Below are 21,687 nucleotides of genomic sequence, written 5' to 3'. Positions count from 1 at the left end.
TGAAGTAGGAAGGGCTGACACCGCATACAGAGGAATTCCGATCTGTGCTGACATGTCAAAAAAGGAAGATAGGAGCAGAACTATATTTCCAGCATATCAACAGGTATTTCATTTAGTTTTATATATTACAGGTAGTTTTATAGAACTGTCAATTTAAACGTGTGTTACATATGTATCATGCATTCACATCAGTCCCTGCCCTATAGGAGCTTACAATGTAAGGTCCCTAACATGCATACATACACATATTAGTGCCAATTTAGACAGGAGCCAGTTAATCTCCCAGTATGTCTTTGGAGTGCGGGGGGGAAACCTGAGTACCCGGGGGAAATCCATGCAGGCACAGGGAGAACAAGAACCTCCTCGGCGGTCTGATTATTTCCGATTTTTTTTGTGCTGAAAGCGGTACCATTTTTTTGCATGGAAATATGTCGTTTTTTATTGTAGGCTGTAATTTTTAGGAATAACTCACTGAAATCTGTCCGAACAAGAGTCTATTAAACATCCCGGGTATGACAAAATATGAAACGCGAAATCATAAATTATAATTTAATAAATAATCATAAATAATAATATAATAATACATTTAATTCAATAATATAATCAAACCAAAAACACTGAAATTTGAAATACAGAGGCAAATTCGCACATCGCTGAGCAAAGTCGTTTTCAGTGTCTGACGAATTTCCCCATGAATCATTATCACTCAATTCTGCAAGTGGTTCTGATTTACTATCGCTGTTCTCTAGCTGGCCTAAAACCGCTTTTGACGTAAAGGGACGCTTTTTGGACGCCATGGACTTTTCCAGGCAGAAAGAACAGTCAAAATGCAGGCAGGGCACAGGACAAAGCAGTGGGGACAAAATGTATGTGAAATGCATTGAAACAGCAATGTTTTACTATGTAATAGTCATTTTAAAAAAATGAAATTTTTAAAAAATTTCAAATTTGCCGCCGGTTCCAGCGCCCATACATCCCGACGTCACAGGGACCGGAACACGGAAGCCGGATGCCGGCATCGGCCGGAGGGGATGGACGGGGATGCTGCAGGGGACACATCGAAGGACAAGGTAAGTGCTGCAGCTACTCCCAGAGCAACGCCACATGGCAAGCCCGAGTGTAGCTCGGGGTTACCGCTTTTGGTACTGACATTTTACCCCGAGCTAGACTCGGGAATACCACTAAGGAGGTTAAAGGGAAAAAAACAATGAGCAGCACAGTGGCTAAGTGGTTAGCACTTCCACCTGGCAGTACTAGTGTCGTTGGTTCGAATCCCAACCATGGCACCACCTGCCTGGATTTTGCATGTTCTCCCTGTGTCTGCGTGGGTTTCCTCCGGGTACTCCGGTTTCCTTCCACACTCTAAAGACATGCTGGTAGGTTAACTGGCTCCTGTCTAAATTGGCCCTAGTATGTGTATGTATGAATGTAAGTTAGGGACCTTAGATTGTACACCCCTTGAGGGTTAGGGACTGATGTGAATGTACAGTATATATGTGAAGTGCTGTGTAAATTGATGGCGCTATATAAGTACCTGAAATAAAATAAAATAATTGTGCGTGTATTCCACAAATGTACCAAATATGCTTTTGTTAAAAAACAATTTGCCTTGGCATATACATTTACTTTTGAGAAAATACAAAGTTAGGATGGAAACAAGCCACTTGGCAAATCTAGCCAAAAGATGGTTTCATAGCTATGGATAATGAGCCTTTGAAGAAGTTTGGTGTAAGATTGTCTTTAGACTGGGAAATCTGTTGCAGTAGGGTGAGTTATTTTACTTTTTCTCCAAATATACAGTATATTGTGATAGATGGCTAATCTGCCACTGTATAAAGATGCAGGTAATGTCTCTTTCAGCAGTTAAGGGTCCCTGAACAGGTGTGGAAGTGATTGAAGTTAGGCGGGTGTTGCTATGTGTTGCGTGTGGAGCTTGAAGCCTGACACATGGGGAGTGTGTGTCCAGACCTGTCTTACATATGCAGACATGCCGCTGAGCCAGACTGATGTACGAGAAAGTTGGACAGCGTGAAGGGACAGAGGTAATCAGCGTCCGAAGAGACCAGTGTGTTGGAGCTAAGCAAGTAGCTGTCTATATGTGAGCAGACAGGTCATCTGGCGACTAAAGAAACCAGGTAAGCAGAGAGAATGAGACTGTGACAGCTGTGTCCTGGAGAGAAAGCTGTGCAGCAAAACTGCCAGGAGGCTGACATACATTTGTGTTCGTTTTTATGCTAATCAACCCGTGTGGACAGAAGGCTGTGTTAGTTTGACGTGTAGATAAATAAAAGTGGGGAAAAAAAAGCCCTAAGGCTAGGTTCACATCTGTGCGGGTGGTGCCGCTGCCGATCTGCACGAAAATCTGTGCAGTCGTACCACCCGCACAGAGAATGCGAACCCGTGGGCGGGTGCCATTCGTTCTAATGGCACGCCGCCCGCACTGGAAAACGCAACCATACTGGGAACCGTTTTTGGAAGAAGTGCAGGGGCTTCTTCCCTGTGTGTCACAGGGCATGGGAGTCCATTCAAATGAATAGGCTCTCATGCCCGTGCAAAATGCAGCCTGCGCAGCCACATGTATGTGAACCAGGGCTAAAACATGCTTTGATGAGTGGACTGTAATTGGAAAAATATATATTTGAAACTAAATCTAAAAAAGAAAATGGGTATGTAGAGTGTGTGTACAACCCCAATTCGAAAAAAGTTGGGACGCTGTGTAAAATCTACATAAAAACAGAATGCAATGATTTGCAAATCTCATAAACCCATATTTTATTCACAATAGAAAATAGAAATGATATCAAATGGTTAAACTGAATATAATTTACCATTTTAGGAGATACAGTGGGGCAAAAAAGTATTTAGTCAGCCACCAATTGTGCAAGTTCTCCCACTTAAAAAGATGAGAGAGGCCTGTAATTGGCATCATAGGTAGACCTCAACTATGAGAGACAAAATGAGAAAAAAAATCCAGACAATCACATTGGCTGATTTGGAAAGAATTTATTTGCAAATTATGGTGGAAAATAAGTATTTGGTCACCTACGAACAAGCAAGATTTCTGGCTCTCACAGACCCGTACCTTCTTCTTTAAGAGGCTCCTCTGTCCTGCACTCATTACCTGTATCAATGGCACCTGTTTGAACTTATCAGTATAAAAGACACCTGTCCACAACCTCAAACAGTCACACTCCAAACTCCACTATGGTGAAGACCAAAGAGCTGTCGAAGGACACCAGAAACAAAATTGTAGACCTGCACCAGGCTGGGAAGACTGAATCTGCAATAGGCAAGCAGCTTGGTGTGAACAAATCAACTGTGGGTGCAATAATTAGAAAATGGAAGACATACAAGACCACTGATAATCTTCCTCGAACTGGGGCTCACCCCGTGGGGTCAAAATGATCACAAGAACGGTGAGCAAAAATCCCAGGACCACACGGGGGGACCTAGTGAATGCAGAGAGCTGGGACCAACGTAACAAAGGCTACCATCAGTAACACACTACACCGCCAGGGACTCAGATCCTGCAGTGCCAGATGTGTCCCCCTGCTAAAGCCAGTACATGTCAGGGCCCATCTGAAGTTTGCTAGAGAGCATTTGGATGATTCAGAAGAGGATTGGGAGAATGTCATATGGTCAGATGAAACCAAAATAGAACTGTTTGGTAGAAACACAACTCGTCATGTTTGGAGGAGAGAGAATGCTGAGTTGCATCCAAAGAACACCATACCTACTGTGAAGCATGGGGGTTAGCAACATCATGCTTTGGGGCTGTTTCTCCGCAAAGGGACCAGGACGACTGATCCATGTACAGGACAGAATGAATGGGGCCATGTATTGTGAGATTTTGAGTGCAAACCTCCTTCCATCAGCAAGGGCATTGAAGATGAAACGTGGCTGGGTCTTCCAACATGACAATGATCCCAAACATACCGCCTGGGCAATGAAGGAGTGGCTTCGTAAGAAGCATTTCAAGGTCATGGAGTGGCCTAGCCAGTCTCCAGATCTCAACCCCATAGAAAACCTTTGGAGGGAGTTGAAAGTCCGTGTTGCCCAGCAACAGCCCCAAAACATCACTGCTCTAGAGGAGATCTGCATGGAGGAATGGGCCAACATACCAGCAACAGTGTGTGCCAACCTTGTGAAGACTTACAGGAAACGTTTGACCTCTGTCATTGCCAACAAAGGATATATAACAAAGTATTGAGATGAACTTTTGATATTGACCAAATACTTATTTTTCACCATAATTTGCAAATAAATTCTTTCCAAATCAGCCAATGTGATTGTCTGGATTTGTTTTCTCATTTTGTCTCTCATAGTTGAGGTCTACTTATGATGCCAATTACAGGCCTCTCTCATCTTTTTAAGTGGGAGAACTTGCACAATTGGTGGCTGACTAAATACTTTTTTGCCCCACTGTAAATAAGATAATTTTGAAATTGATGGTAGCAACATGTCTCAAAAAAGTTGGGATAGGGCTTTGTTTACTACCGTGTAGCATGCCCTCTTCTTTTAACAGTGCTCTGTAAATGTATGGGAATTGAGGACACCAGTTCCTGGAGTTTTGGGAGAGGAATGTTGTCCCATTCTTGCCTGCTCAACAGTCTTGGGTCTTCTTTGTCATATTTTTTGTTTCAAGATGCACCAAATATTTTCAACTGGTGAAAGGGGTGGACTGCAGGGAGTCTAGTTGACTCTTCTACTATGAAGCCAGGCTGTTGTCATAGATGCAGTTTAGCATTGTCCTGCTGAAATATGTAAGGCCTTCGCTGAAAAAGACATCTGTATTAAAAGATTTGCTGTTGTAAAACCTGGATATATCTTTAATGGTGCCTTTCCAGATGGGCATGCTGTCACTCTGCCACTTTTATATGCAGTAATGCACCCCCATACCATCAGAAATGAATGTTTTTGAACTGAGTGCTGTTAACAAGCTGAAAGGTCCCTCTTCTCTTTAGTGCAGGGCACACAGTAGCCATGATTGCCAAAGAGACTGTCAAATTTTGATTAGTCTGACCACAGAACAGTTTTCCAGTTTGCAACTGACCATTTTAAATGAACTTTGGCCTAGAGAAGATGGCAGTGTTTCTGGATCATGTTCAGATATGTCTTCTTTGCATGAGCTTTACCTTGCATTTTTGGATGGCACAGTGAACTGTGTTCAGACAGCTATTTCTGGAAGTATTCCTGAGCCCATGCAGTGATGTCCATCAGAGAATCATGCCTGTTTTTAATGCAGTGTCATCTGACGTTCCAAAGATCACAGACATCCAGCATTGCATTTCGGCCTTGTCCCTTGTGCACAGAAATTTTTCAAGATTCTTGGAATCTTTTGATGATCGTATGTACTGTAGATGATGATATATTTAAAGTCTTTACAATTTTGCGTTGCGGAATTTTTTTTTGGAAATTGTTCGACAATTTCTAGACACAGCTTTTCACAGATTGGTGAACCTCTGTCTGTTTTTACTTCTTAGACACTCTGACTCTCTAAGATACTCTTTTTATAGCCAGTCACATTACTGAACTGTTAGTTAACTTAATCGGTTGCAAAATGTTCTTCCAGCTCTTCCTTGTTAGTACTACTTACTTTGTTTTTTGTTGCCCTGTCCCAACTTTTTGGAGACGTGTTGCTGCTATCAGTTTCAAAATTACCGTATATTTTCTGAAAATGGTACATTTTCTCATTTTAAACATTTGATATGTCCCTAAGTCCATCCGTGAAATTTCCTTGCTACTAAATATTTCATTGTCAACTCTTAGTCGCATTATAACTAGAGATGAGCGAATCGAACATGACGAAGTGGAATTCGTTCCGAAGATTTGGAAAAATTCTATTTGCGACGAATCCGAAGATTAGCAAACTTCGGATGCACGAATCGAATTTTCCCAAAAATGGCGGCGACATGTGTGGCGACGGAGAAAATGGACAGAGAAGATGGGGCGGGGATCTCTGGGAAGGCGCGCAGACAAGGCGCGCTGACCCATAATGCATTCATGACATGTGATCGCATTAGCCAATCAGCAGCCAGCCAGCACTGTGTAATGGTGGAGCTATAAATCGCGGCCATCTTAGAATTCTCCATTAGCCTCCGGTCATTCAAGAGAGACAGACCTGTGTGTATTAAGGGACAGAGTTAGGGCCACAGAGACTTTAGGGCCACAGAATCGTTACTCAGGGACACAGAATCGTTACTCAGGGACACAGAATCGTTACTCAGGGACACAGAATCGTTACTCAGGGACACAGCTATCAAAGAATCGAAAATTTAAAGTGACATACACCCTTTTTTTTTTTTTGGTGGCTGTCGTGCACAGTTGGTGCTGCAGTTTGCCGATTGTGCAAAATAAACTGACTTTCTGCTTCACAACCACTATTGTACGTTCAAAGAGTTAAATCCATTTACACGCCGGCTGGCGGTAATATTTTTTGGGTGATTAGTGCATTCCAGTGACACAAACGTACAGTTTCCAGCCAACGGCAAGCTGCAATTGACCGATTGTGTACAATAAACTGACTTTCTGCTTCAGAACCACTATTGTACGTTCAAAGAGTTAGATCCATTTACACGCCGAGTGGCGGTAATATTTTTTGGGTGATTAGTGCATTCCAGTGACACAAACGTACAGTTTCCAGCCAACGGCAAGCTGCAATTGACCGATTGTGTACAATAAACTGACTTTCTGCTTCAGAACCACTATTGTACGTTCAAAGAGTTAGATCCATTTACACGCCGGGTGGCGGTAATATTTTTTGGGTGATTAGTGCATTCCAGTGACATAAACGTACAGTTTCCAGCCAACGGCAAGCTGCAATTGACCGATTGTGCTAAATAAACTGACTTTCTGCTTCACAACCACTATTGTACGTTCAAAGAGTTAAATCCATTTACACGCCGGCTGGCGGTAATATTTTTTGGGTGATTAGTGCATTCCAGTGACAGAAACGTACAGTTTCCAGCCAACGGCAAGCTGCAATTGACCGATTGTGTACAATAAACTGACTTTCTGCTTCACAACCACTATTGTACGTTCAAAGAGTTAAATCCGGTTTTATTTTTGGGGTGCTTATTGAATTAAAGAGTATGTCAGACAACACGCAGAGGAGTGGCAGAGGAGGCAATGTTTCAGGAGCGAGCAGACGTGGCAGCAGAGGAAGGGGTCGAGGCAGCACTAGTCGCAGCCAGAGGCCAGTGCTCCCGGTGTCATCCAGCGGTCGTGTCTCCACCGACAACCCTGCCGTCATCGATTGGTTGACTCGGTCGTCTTCCTCTTCCCAGGTCACCTCTGACACCTACAGCCAACGGTCGGTGGGTACGTCAGACACAACCGTTAGTTGGCATGGCCCGGGAGCAAGCCCACTGAAATCACGTGTCCTCGACCTGCCCCTGTCCTTTGGTGTTCCCTCACCAAGCGAAGTATCGCATGCTGTGGGCTCAGCCCCACTGTACAGTGAGGAAGAGCTAACAGAGGGCGGTCAGGAACGGGGGGAGACATCCGCCTCTTCAGCAGCCAGGCGAAGAAGTACTGGCGAGGAGAGTGGCTCGGTAGCCGGTCTAGAGACAGGTCTGTCTCCTGACCCACACGCAGCCGAGGGGGCTAGTAGTGACGCGGAGACCCTAATTGATGATGATGATGAGGCTGATCGCACTTGGCAGCCTCGTTGTCATCAGGCTATTGCTTCCGCATCATCAGGAGAAGAGGGTGCCAGCTTGCCAGCGAGCAAAACAGTCGGTGGGTTGCCCAGGAGGCAGCAGGGTCGCAGCAGTGTCAGTGGAGCCAAACGGCCACGGAGTAGAGCACCAGCTCCACTGCAGCCTACCACCACGGCCAGTAGTGGTGCCGGTGTGCACGGAGGAAGTAGCAGTCAGCCAGTGAGGAGTAGCAGGGGCAAAGTTTCCTACTCGGCGGTGTGGCAATTTTTCGTCAAGCCGCCCGAGGAAGTAAACGTAGTCGTATGTCGACTATGTGGCCAGAAAGTCAAGCGTGGCCAGTGGGCCAATGTTGGGACTACAGCGTTGCGTCCGCATATGCAGCGTCGCCATTCGGTGGCCTGGGAAAACCGTGATAAAGATACGGCGGTTCTGCCTGCCCCAGCCCCCGCTCCATCACCCGCTCCGTTACTTGCTCCGTCACCCGACGTCAATCGCCCTCTATCAGCCAGTCAAGGCTCCAACACCTCTGCTGAGGGGAGTTGTCGCTCGTTGGCATCTTCCGCTCGTTCAGATGCTCCTTCTCCTGCTACTCCTCTTCACGGATTCCGTCAGCAGTCTTTCTTGGAATCCGTTTCCAAGAGACAACAGTTTGCGAGCACGCACCCGACGGTGCAGAAGCTGAACGTCCTCCTGTCCAAGTTGCTGGTGCTGCAGTCCCTCCCTTTCCAAGTGGTGGACTCAGCACCTTTCCGAGAAATGATGGCTTGTGCCGAGCCGCGGTGGAGAGTGCCAAGCCGGCATTTCTTCGCCAAAAAGGCAGTGCCAGCCCTGCATTCACATGTAGAAGAGATGGTGGGCCAGTCTTTGAGCATGTCGGTCTCTGCCAAAGTGCACGGCAGCGCCGACGTGTGGAGCTGTAACTACGGTCAGGGACAGTACATGTCATTTACGGCCCACTGGGTGAACGTGGTGCCGGCACAGCCGCACCAGCAACTTGGACAGGTCACGCCGCTTTTGCCTCCACGTTTGCACGTCCTTGGTCCAGCAAAGATGTCCGCCTCTACCACCTCTTCTTCCGCCGTGTCCTCAGCCGCCACCCCCGTGCCAAGTCCCATTACCCGATCGGCATATCACATGTGCAGGGCGCAACGGTGTCACGCTGTGCTGCACCTGGTATGCCTTGGCGAACGTAGTCACACAGGGGAGGAACATCTGAGTGTAATGAACAGAGAAATCGACAGATGGCTGTCTCCGCGCAAACTGAAAATCGGAACCATGTTGACCGACAACGGAAAGAACATGGTGTCTGCTCTGCGTCAAGGAAGGTTGTGCCATGCGCCATGCATGGCTCACGTGTTCAATCTGGTTGTCAAGCGGTTCCTAAAATCCACCATCCCACTGCAAGACATCCTTAAAATTCACGTAAACTTTGCATGCATTTCAGCCATTCCTACAGCGCAAAGCACACCCTCCTTGAGCTGCAGCGGCAGAATGGAATTCCACAGCATCGCCTGATCTGCGACGTTGCAACAAGGTGGAATTCAACCCTACATATGTTAGACCGCCTTTACGAACAGCGAAAGGCCATCACCGATTTCCTGATGTTACAAGCGGATAAAGGTACTCCCCTGTGTAACTTAGATGTCAGCCATTGGCAGCTCATGCGTGACACCTGCCGCTTGCTCAGGCCCTTTGAGGAGGCCACGCTATTCGTGAGTCGGCAGGACTATGGGATGAACGACGTCATTCCTCTGTTGCACGTCCTGGAACAAATGCTGTTAACAATGGCTGGTCAGGGTGCGGTAGACGTGGCGCACAGATCTCAATGCCACATGACCCCTGTGGGGGCAGGACAGGAAGAAGAGGAGGAGGTAGAGGAGGACATTGGTGCTCAGGAATTATTGAGTGAAATGGGTGGTTTTTCCACTCAGCGGACAGGAGTGGAGGAGCAGGAGCATCTGGTAGAGGAGGAGGAGGAGACAGAGGACCCAGACGCACCGTGGCAGTATGCTGTGGAGATGGAGGCAGGGAGTCCCTCGCATTCCTTGGCACAAATGGCCCATAGCATGCTCGCTTGCTTGCGTAGCGACAGCCGAATAATAACCATCAGACAGAGGGATGACTTTTGGCTGTCCACCTTGTTGGACCCTCGCTACCGTTCAAAAATGGTGGCCTTTTTCACACCTGCTGAGAGGGAGGCCAAAATAAAGTACTATAAAAACCACCTATGTAGTCAGTTGGTCTCTGCCTTTCTGCGCCAACGTCCATCCTCAGACACTGTGGGCCCTGTGCGCTCGCGTTCCGCTGCCATGGCAGCAGGGGAGGGGTGGGGTGGTAGGAGTAGTGGCAGCTCCACCAGCAGCGGCTGCCTCAGTCTGCAGTCGATGATGAGTAGCTTTCTTCACCAGCGCAGTGAGGAAACTACTAACCAGCCGCAGCAGCAGCAGCATCAGGTGGACCTGGAGCAGGACCTCAAACAACAGGCTCGGGCCTACTTGGACAGCACCCTGCCAACCGAGGTAGACAATCCCCTTGACTACTGGGCAACGAAACTTGACCTTTGGCCCCAACTAGCTGAATTTGCCCTTGAAAGGCTGTCATGCCCGGCCAGTAGCGTGGCATCGGAGCGCGTGTTTAGTGCAGCAGGAGGTATTGTAACTCCGCGGAGGACACGACTGTCCACCCAAAGTGTGGAGAGACTCACGTTTGTGAAAATGAATCAGGCGTGGATTAGTCTGGATTTCAAACCACCAGTTCCTGACACAACTGACTAAATCCGCCATGAATCATGCCCCAAACATGTTATTAGGGACAAATGGAAGACCTCCACCTGATCCGTACATTTGTATATATATTTTATTGAGAGGCTGCTGGTCGGCCGACTCATGTTTTGCACATTTTTAATGACTTATACTCTGCAGGTCGGGCCCCTCATGAATTGGGGTTTTTAAATTATTTATACTTCGCTGGACGACCGTCACATGAATTGAACCTTTTTAATGACTTATACTCTGCTGGTCGGGCCCCTCATGAATTGGTGTTTTTAAATTATTTATACGTCGCTGGGCGACTGTTACATGAATTTAAACTTTTTAATTATTTATAGTCGACCAGTTCCAGACCGATGGAATAGCAATTTTTTAAAATATTTATTTGACACGTGTTGTCCATCTCATCAATGAGGTGGACTGTTTATTTATTGGCCACGGTTTGGCCCCCTCCTGTTTCTTACATTGTTAACTTGTTGTATCGGTCACGGTTTGGCCACATGTTTTGTTGTCTTGTTAAGATTTTCTGTAATGTACACAGTTACGCTTGACTTGTCGACTTTCCACAATCTACTAAGGTATAGCATCGCATCAAAGTTTTTTTTTTGGTCTAAACCATTTCTTATAATGTCAATTTGTAGGATACGCCGCTGTAAGGCGACCTACTTTTTTGTCACTGTGTAGACATCTATTTATAGGCCGATGTTTGGCCAGAAAGATATATTTAGTAATAACCTAGCCGTTCAAGCCGCTCACTGAACACCTCGGGAATTGCTTTGTATATCTGTCGCCTTAGGGGCCGCTGTCTGGCGACATAATTTTTTGTCACTGTGTAGACATCTATTTATGGGCCGATGTTTGGCCACAAAAATATATTTAGTAATAACCTAGCCGTTCAGGCCGCTCCCTGAACACCTCGGGAATTGCTTTGTATATCTGTCGCCTTAGAGGCCGCTGTCTGAACAGCTCATGAATTGCTTTCTATATGTGTCGCCTTTGAGGCCGCTGGCTGGACAGCTGATGAATTGATTTGTATATATGTACTTATTGTCCGCTGTCCGGACATCTCATGAATTACTTTTTGTATATAGCCTTCCAAACCACTCTCAGAATAAGTCATGATATTCATGCTGTGTATAGCCTTATAGGCCAATGGTCAATCAAGTCATGATTGTTATAGTGTGTATAGCCTTATAGGCCGCTGTCTTTACAACTTTATAATTCCATGCAGTATATAGCCCTATCTGCCACTTTCTGGCATCCAGTTGCTGTAGCCCCCATCACCACACTGTGCCACGGGCCCCTGTACCGCCTTCTCATACTGCTGCCAGATCCATCCTCTGCCATGTGCGTCTTTGTCGTCTGCTCACGCTGCTGGGTTCCAGTTTTAAACCTAGGCCTGTGTATGGCTTCCGAATACTGCTGCCTCCACCGCCACCCTGCGCCATGTGCCTCTGTCGTCTGCTCACGCTGCTGACGGCTTCCGCTTTTTAACCTAGGCCTGTGTATGGCTTCCGAATACTGCTGCCTCCACCGCCACCCTGCGCCATGTGCCTCTGTCGTCTGCTCACGCTGCTGACGGCTTCCGCTTTTTAAACTAGTCCTGTGTATGTCTTCCGAATACTGCTGCCTCCACCGCCACCCTGCGCCATGTGCCACTTTCGGGTCTCCTCACACTGCTGCCAGGTCCATACTGATTCATGGCCCCCTGTACCGGCTCCTCATGAACGTGGTTCAGCGGGTTTGCATCACTTAACGGCAAATCGTTGACAAATGCTGGGACGTTCAGTGTTGTGCGCATTAAGCCAGACACCAAAGGGCAACACAGACCTGTTATTACTCACTCAAGCATGGCTGAACAAAACCAGTCTCTACCACAAATTGGACCCAGACCTGCCCAGGGTCTCGTAACTAGATTGCACGGAGGAGTAGAGTCCGTTATCGGAATTAAATAGACAAAACGCCACACCAAAAAGAGTGGCCATTTCCAACACTTATTCCAGAAAGAGGAACAACCCGTTTCATATACGTCCCGTAGACGTTTCACGTCTGCCACATTCAGTCGATTTAAGACGCAAGCTCCACTTCCTGTGGTCTCTGACCGTCGATTTAAGACGCAAGCTCCACTTCCTGTGGTCTCTGACCGTCGATATACCTTTAAGTGTCAGCTTTGAAGCTATATTCCCTCCGGAGCACTGACACTGGTGCCCTTCCGTCAACATGCCTTTAAGTTTCAGTTTTCAACCATATTCCCCACAGAAGCCAAACTCTTGGGTATCCCAGAAGCTGCTCAGCGGGTCAGGGCAATAAAGCTCCCGGTTCGCAGGTTGTTCCGTCTTATGGATGGAAGTACGACGGTATATGATCTTCTTCGCACCCACGGCATTACCTCATAAAATTTCTGCATTGCATCTGCAATCACAACGCTGACTTCCCGGATCGCCACTCAGCCATTGGACTCTTGATAGTCGTCTCCCCACACTGCTGCTGGGGGGACTTTTTAACCTAGGCCTGTGTATGGCCTTCAATTGAAGCTGCTTCCGCTCCGCCACTCTGCCATTGGACTCTTGATAGTCGTCTCCCCACGCTGCTGCTGGGGGGACTTTTTAACATAGGCCTCTGTATGGCCTTTAATTGAAGCTGCTTACGCTCCGCCACTCTGCCATGGGCCTCTTGGGTATCCCAGAAGCTGCTCAGCGGGTCAGGGCAATAAAGCTCCCGGTTCGCAGGTTGTTCCGTCTTATGGATGGAAGTACGACGGTATATGATCTTCTTCACACCCACGGCATCACCTCATAGAATCTCTGCATTGCATCTGCAATCACAACGCTGACTTCCCGGATCGCCACTCAGCCATTGGACTCTTGATAGTCGTCTCCCCACACTGCTGCTGGGGGGACTTTTTAACCTAGGCCTGTGTATGGCCTTCAATTGAAGCTGCTTCCGCTCCGCCACTCTGCCATTGGACTCTTGATAGTCGTCTCCCCACGCTGCTGCTGGGGGGACTTTTTAACATAGGCCTCTGTATGGCCTTTAATTGAAGCTGCTTACGCTCCGCCACTCTGCCATGGGCCTCTTGGGTATCCCAGAAGCTGCTCAGCGGGTCAGGGAAATAAAGCTCCCGGTTCGCAGGTTGTTCCGTCTTATGGATGGAAGTACGACGGTATATGATCTTCTTCGCACCCACGGCATCACCTCATAGAATCTCTGCATTGCATCTGCAATCACAACGCTGACTTCCCGGATCGCCACTCAGCCATTGGACTCTTGATAGTCGTCTCCCCACACTGCTGCTGGGGGGACTTTTTAACCTAGGCCTGTGTATGGCCTTCAATTGAAGCTGCTTCCGCTCCGTAACTCTGCCATTGGACTCTTGATAGTCGTCTCCCCACGCTGCTGCTGGGGGGACTTTTTAACATAGGCCTCTGTATGGCCTTTAATTGAAGCTGCTTACGCTCCGCCACTCTGCCATGGGCCTCTTGGGTATCCCAGAAGCTGCTCAGCGGGTCAGGGCAATAAAGCTCCCGGTTCGCAGGTTGTTCCGTCTTATGGATGGAAGTACGACGGTATATGATCTTCTTCGCACCCACGGCATCACCTCATAGAATCTCTGCATTGTATCTGCAATCACAATGCTGACTTCCCGGATCGCCACTCAGCCATTGGACTCTTGATAGTCGTCTCCCCACACTGCTGCTGGGGGGACTTTTTAACCTAGGCCTGTGTATGGCCTTCAATTGAAGCTGCTTCCGCTCCGCCACTCTGCCATTGGACTCTTGATAGTCGTCTCCCCACGCTGCTGCTGGGGGGACTTTTTAACCTAGGCCTGTGTATGGCCTTCAATTGAAGCTGCTTCTGCTCCGCCACTCTGCCATTGGACTCTTGATAGTCGTCTCCCCACACTGCTGCTGGGGGGACTTTTTAACATAGGCCTCTGTATGGCCTTCAATTTAAGCTGCTTACGCTTTGCCACTCTGCCATGGGCCCCTGTACCGCCTCCTCTTGCTGCTGCCAGGTCCAGAGTGTGTCATGGGTCCCTGTACGGCCTCCCATTGCTGCTGACTTCATCGCCAGACTCTGCCATGTGCCACTTTCAGGTCTCCTTACACTGTTGGTGGGTTCCATCTTGTGATAGGGTGCTGTATGGCCTTCCATTGCTGCTGCCTCCACCGCCACCCTGCGCCATGTGCCTCTGTCGTCTGCTCACGCTGCTGACGGCTTCCGCTTTTTAACCGAGGCCTGTGTTTGGCTTCCGAATACTGCTGCATCCACCGCCACCCTGCGCCATGTGTCTCTGTCGTCTGCTCACGCTGCTGACGGCTTCCGCTTTTTAACCTAGGCCTGTGTATGGTTTCAGAATAATGCTGCCTACACCGCCACCCTGCGCCATGTGCCTCTGTCGTCTGCTCACGCTGCTGCCAGGTCCATACTGATTCATGGCCCCCTGTACCGGCTCCTCATGAACGTGGTTCAGCGGGTTTGCATCACTTAACGGCAAATCATTGACAAACGCTGGGACGTTCAGTGTTGTGCGCATTAAGCCAGACACCAAAGGGCAGCACAGACCTGTTATTACTCGCTCAAGCATGGCTGAACAAAACCAGTCTCTACCACAAATTGGACCCAGACCTGCCCAGGGTCTCGTAAGTAGATTGCACGGAGGAGTAGAGTTTGTTATTGGAATTAACTGTGAGGGACTTTTAAACCTAGGCCTGTGTATGGCCTTCAATTGAAGCTGCTTCTGCTCCGCCACTCTGCCATTGGACTCTTGATAGTCGTCTCCCCACGCTGCTGCTGGGGGGACTTTTTAACATAGGCCTCTGTATGGCCTTCAATTTTAGCTGCTTACGCTCCGCCACTCTGCCATGGGCCCCTGTACCGCCTCCTCATGCTGCTGCCAGGCCCGTAATCTGCCATGGGCCCCCGTACCGACTACTCATGCTGCTGCCAGGCCCGTAATCTGTCATGGGCCCCTGTACCGCCTCCTCATGCTGCTGCCAGGTCCAGAGTGTGACATGGGTCCCTGTACGGCCTCCCATTGCTGCTGTCTCCATCGCCACACTCTGCCATGTGCCACTTTCAGGTCTCCTCACACTGCTGGTGGTTTCCATTTTTGTCATAGGGTGCTGTATGGCCTCCCATTGCTGCTGCCTCCACCGCCACACTGTGGCTCCACACTCTGGTTTTGGCCCCGTGACTGCCCAAATGAGTGAAGTGTGCGGTGATTCTAAGATCGACGGCACTCATCTGCATGTCATACTGACTGACAGTATTATTTCTCTTCCCCAGCAGACTCCAAGGGCATTTAAATTAAAGGTACAGTGTTCTGCACTAATATAAAGGCTCTCTGAAGCCTAGAAACACCCTTTTGATAAGTTAAATTCGCAGCGAATATATTCGGCTCGAAGCGAATTTATTCGGCGAATTCGGCGAATCAGCCGAACCGAATTTTTGAATAATTCGCTCATCTCTAATTATAACAGTGGAAGCAACAGGGAACAACAGCAACTCAGCCATGAAGTGGTAGGCCACATAAAATGACAGAGTGGGGTCAGCGCATGCTGAAGCGCACAGTGCGCAGAAGTCACTAACTGTCTGCAGTCAGTAGCTAAAGACCTCCAAACTTTGTGTGACCTTTAGATTAGCACAACAGTGCGTAGAGAGCTTCATGGAATGGCTTTCCATGGCCAAGCAGCTGCAGCCAAGCCTTACATCACCAAGTGCAAGTTCTCTGGAGTGACGAATCATGCTTCTCTGTCTGGCAATCTGATGGACGTGTCTGGGTTTGGCAGTTGCCAGGAGAACGGTACTTGTCTGACTGCATTGTGCCAAGTGTAAAGTTTGGTGGAGGGGGATTATGGTGTGTGTTTATCTTTCAGGGGTTGGGCTTGGCCCCTTAGTTCCAGTGAAGGGAACTCTTAAGGCGTCAGCATACCAAGACATTTTGGACAATTTCATGCTCCCAACTTTGTGGGAATAGTTTGGGGATGGCCCTTTCCTGTTCCAACATGACTGTGCACAGTACACAAAGCAAGGTCCATAAAGACATAGATGAGTGAGTTTGGGGTGGAGGAACTTGACTGGCCTGCATAGACTCTTGACCTCAACCCAATAGAACACCTTTAGGATGAATTAGAGAGGAGACTGCTAGCACGGTCTTCTCGGCCGACATCAGTGCCTAACCTCACAAATGCACTTCTGGAAGAATGGTCAAACATTCCCATAGACACACTCTTAAACCTTGTAGACTGCCTTCCCAGAAGAGTTGAAGCTGTTATAGCTGCAAAGGGTGGGCCAACTCAATATTGAACCCTACAGACTAAGACTGGGATGCCATTAAAGTTCATGTGCATGTAAAGGCAAGCATCCCAATAAAAGGGTTAAAACAATCTGACCTCTCTATGATAAATGTGATTTTTGTGAGCTACTACGGTGTATACTATAGTGAATGAAAAATAAATTAAGTAGATATATAAAAGAAAAACAATTGATTAATGAAATTTCACCAAGTGTTTGATAGGAAATGGAAATGAAATTGAATAAATATGGGTGAAATAAATGCAATAAATTAAATAAAATAAAAAGGGCTGGTGTGTGAAATACTCTCTCGCTCTCTCGCTCTCTCTCTCTCGCTCTCCCTCGCTCTCTCTCTTTCCCTCTCTCTCCCTCGCTCTCTCTCTCTCCCCTTTGGAGGGATCAATTCTTTGTTCTGTGGCAGGCACAGGACTGAGAACAAAGAGACAGAGTGCGTTCAGCTCCAACAGGAGTGTGTGGGTTGAATGAAAGTAACAGATTTACCAAATACTGCAGCAGCCAGATATAGGGCACACTTCATTACTGGTAATTTATTTTACTGTGCAAATGTACAAAAATAGTGTTTGACAGGTGTTTATTGTGCAGACAGTTGTGGAAGAGATTATTAGAAGACAATGGGTCTGCCAGGTGTATGCATAGGAATGATGATGGCACCCCTTGGGGTCAAATATGTGAACAATGTTGCACCAGTGTGTAGTCATAAATGAGTTATGGTTGTACATTTAAAGGAGAAGTACAGCCAAAGCACTTTTAGCTGTACTTCTCCTGTGGATCACAGGAGTGCAGTCCATTCTGCACTCCTGTGACCCATTTACAGCCGACAGCAGGCTGAATCCTGCTGTAGGCTGACGTCACTCACTCAGCCAGACCAGGCTGGGGAAAGATCCTGACTTCAAAGTTGAGATCCACCCCAGAGTCTTGAGCGTAGCCACTGAGAGCCTGACCTAACCTCCCCTCCATTGCTCAGCGCTCCAGTGAGCGCTGGGGGGGCTGAGCAGAGAGCGGTGCCTGACAGTATTGCTCTCTGCTCAGAGCGGCTGTTAGATCAGCAGTCATTTTGAGAAAAAAGATGACCATACTTCTTTTTTTAAGAGAGAGGTTAAAAAGCATAGGAACCTGTACATTCTGTAGGCTCTTCCCTGCCATGTCGGTTGAGGGCTCAAGTTCTGGAGCACCAAGCAGAGAAAGTGGGCCTACTGATACTTGCAAAAGATCACATTTTTGACAAATCTGTGCCAATAAGATTAGGTACTTGATCAAACAATTGACAAAAATATAATAGAAAACCATACAGAGTTATCTTGAGTAGTCTGAATAGATAAATTATTGTATGAGACATACTGTATTTGGCATGGAACACGTGTTATTGGTCAGTAGATGGCACTGTTCCACATATATACCTGACATGTAATTATCCAAGTAAAAAAGAAAAAAAAAAAAGTCCTTCTATTGTGACAATTGTGTTCAAATCCAATATTGTGCTTGAATAAATGTGCTTGAAATAAAACAAAATGTGCTACAAAAACTTTCAAACAACAGTGCTCCACTGCAGCAAAGTGCACATCCATCTATCGATAAGGATGGCTGCTCACCTCATGAAATGGACCTATAAATTAATATGTCAACCACACATAGTAATTCAATCAAAGAGGCTCCAGATGTCCGCAAAGAGCTGATAAAGGCAATACCATGGATGACAATATACACGGATCTCTTCACAACTCAAACTCCACATGTAGGAAGAAAGGAACAGCTCCCATAGTGTAATAATGTTTATTTGGTTAAAAACATAATCAGAGTATCACTCACATTATGTAGGATAACAAAAGATCCGTAACAGGCATAAAGACCTCTGGTCCGCGAGTCTAAGACCGGGAATGATGTCACTAAGCTCCGGCCCACACATTACGCCACCAACCACGTTGGATTCGGCAGGGAAAAAAATGCCAGTTTACTGATCTTTTGTTATCCTACATAATGTGAGTGATACTCTGATTATGTTTTTAACTAAACACTATTTCGTCCATTTCATGAAGTGAGCGGCCATCCTTATCCGTAGGTGGAGGTGCACTTTGTTGCGGTGGATCACTGTCGTTTGGAAGTTTTTGGAGCACATTTTTTATTTCAAGCACAGTTTTTCAAGCACAATATTGGATTTGAACTGTCACAATATAAGGACTTTGTTTTTTACTTTTTTTCTTGGATAATTACATGTCAGGTGTATTTTTCATGAGTTAGCGCAACATTTCTGTTCTTATTTGTTGTATAGAGTGTGGGATCATTTTTAAGTGTTATTGCAGCTGCTCAATTGGTCAAATGATAGCGCACATTGTTTTTTCTCTATATATGTTCCACATATATACTTGCTTCTGCCCCTGTTCCGGGAGAAAAACCCCAAATGGTTCACAATAAAAATCTTGTTTATTTAGGCTTCATGTTCACTCTACATTTTCAAAAATTTCCCTGAATGCCAGTACTGCTGGCTGGAAAACGCAGTATATACAATGCGCCTTTATATGCGTTTTGCACATGAATTTGGACGAATTTAGAATTTTTTTTTTTTTTCAGCCAAACACGCCCTCTAGTTTTCATTCCCAGTTTCCCACAATGCACTCATGAATAGTAAAATATTCATTGTGCTGGCGCCATTTTGAGAGCAGAGAGAGCACTGTATTGTTCATGAGCTTTCCTTCTTTCCTGTCTGCATCCATTATGGAGTCCGTAACCACTGTATGACCACATAAAATTTTCAGCCAGTCCAAAATACTCATCCACCATGATGACCATTGGAAGACTCGGCTCTGCTGGCATGTTAGAGGTCTGCTTGGGGGAATGTGGAGACATCATCCATACAGGTGACATCCCAATACTAGGAATGAATAGACCTGTTAAAAAGGTTAAATATGTCAAATTCACTAACAAGCTTGTGTTGGAGACTGCACCGGACTGACTGGATTGGTCACTGGTCCTGGATGGGTATTTGTGTGGGCAAAAAGGAAGGAATTCCTTTAGGTGGATAATGCCCAGTGATGCATGGTGGCTTTGGGCCCTCTTGGGGATTGGGCTTGTGACAGACCCAACCTTGACAGGGGCTTTTGGAGGGGACTAGGGGCTAGCCTTCAACTCACTGATTATGGCCCAGTGAGAGAGCAGATTATTCTCTAATGATGGACAACAACGTGATGAACACTGAAAGCGAGGCTTGGATTAATTCTCTGCATACAGACATTAAATCTTTCCTTTTGAAGTGGATGAAAATAAATAATATTAGTCTTGTACAGGTTACTGGTAAGAGGAAATATGGTGGCCCTCATGCGGACTGGGTTGGAGAAACTCCTCTATTTGGGACAAAAATATTTATCAACAACATCCCTCAAGAAATCTATGAAGATACATTTATTTCACTGTTCAGACTTTTTGAATATTGTATAGGTTTTGTCTTATGATGGACAGATTATACAAGTGAAACAAACACCTGAAAGACAGTATGTGTCATGGACTTTCTGTATCCAGGGTTGGGTTTGTGGAGATCTACCTGCCTTGGGCTCCCTGATTAACAAAGCATTGTCTAGGAGCCTGGCTGTTGATTGGCTTACTGTTAATTAGATCACTGTTATCTGTTGGCTGTACTGTTTACCGTTTGCGTAGTTTAGGAAAATGTTATCAAGCTCTTACCTAATCAGTGTGCGATGTTTAATTCAATGTGCAATCTTTGTTTTATTGTGGGACTGCTCCTATTTCTAAAGTATATGAAAAACCGTGTTTCTGTTCAATAAAGTAGTTCCAGTTTAGCATCTAAGCTACTCTTGTCTAGTCTTGGGTGTAATGTCCAGCTATAATACCTTGGTCCTGTGTCCCAGTGGTGAGGAAGCGGTTCTCTGACGGACTCACAGGCGTTCCATCACAGGGCTGCTGCCTTTTCTGTGTGACGTTACGGTCATTTCAGCATGTATAATTGGATTGAAGAAAGGAGCACCTAGTGTCTAGAGAAATGCAACTTTTAAAGTATGGTTCATAGATGTTTATTAAAAAGTAGCAACATGTACATCAAGCCAATGTGTGTGTGTGTATACACTGCTCAAAAAAATTAAAGGAACACTTTTTAATCAGAGTATAGCATCAAGTCAATTAAACTCCTGGGATATTGATCTGGTCAGTTAAGTAGCAGAGGGGGTTGTTAATCAGTTTCAGCTGCTTTGGTGTTAATGAAATTAACCAGATGGGCAACAATGACATGACCCCCAAAACAGGAATGGTTTTACAGGTGGAGGCCACTTACAGTTGTGTTCAAAATAATAGCAGTGTGTTGAAAAAAGTGAATAAAACTCAAAATCCTTCTAATAGCTTTTGTTTCCATACACAAATGCATTGGGAACACTACACATTCTATTCCAAATCAAAACATGAAGAAAAATATATCAAATTTGTGTTATTCCTCTAAAAAAAATTGAAGAAAAGTGAATATTAGACTGTTCAAAAAAATAGCAGTGTTTGTATTCTTCTTTACAAACTCGAACATTCACTACCATATTTTCCGGCATATAAGACGACTGGGCGTATAAGACGACCCCCAACTTTTCCTGTTAAAATGTAGTGTTTGGGCTATACTCGCCGTATAAGACTACCCCTCTTCCAATGTACACCAGTGGGAAGAATCGTGCCCCATCATTGGTGTCAGTGGGAAGAATCATGCCCCATCATTGGTGTCAGTGGGAAGAATCGTGCCCCATCATTGGTGTCAGTTGGAGGAATAGTGTCCCATCATTGGTATTAGTGTGAGGAATAGTGCCCCATCATTGGTGTCGGTGGGAGGAATCGTGCCCCATCATTGGTGTCAGTGGGAGGAATAGTGTCCCAACATTGGTATCAGTGGGAGGAATAGTGCTCCATCATTGGTATCAGTGGGAGGAATAGTGCCCCATCATTGGTGTCAGTGGGAGGAA

At 46.4% G+C, this 21,687-nt stretch overlaps 1 protein-coding gene across 2 annotated transcripts in view; it reads left to right on the top strand.

Annotated features, from left to right (window-relative positions):
* Positions 1-1,965: 1,965 nt before the first annotated feature.
* LOC149469963 (ras and Rab interactor 3-like) overlaps positions 1,966-21,687 on the top strand; it is a 72,349-nt gene continuing 52,627 nt past the window's right edge. The window contains exon 1 of one of the 2 annotated variants that reach the window (XM_089668213.1): positions 1,966-2,135. The gene's annotated coding sequence lies outside the window, so the exon portion shown is untranslated. The remainder of the gene's footprint in view (positions 2,136-21,687) is intronic. The other variant, XM_089668207.1, reaches the window with a different exon arrangement.

The sequence above is a fragment of the Staurois parvus genome, unplaced genomic scaffold, assembly GCF_062004578.1.
Source record: "Staurois parvus isolate SC_StPar_1 unplaced genomic scaffold, SC_StPar_1.0 ptg000056l, whole genome shotgun sequence".
Classification (NCBI taxonomy): domain Eukaryota; kingdom Metazoa; phylum Chordata; class Amphibia; order Anura; family Ranidae; genus Staurois; species Staurois parvus.
Note: the sequence above shows the minus strand (reverse complement) of the source record. Positions and strands in the feature narration are given on the sequence as shown.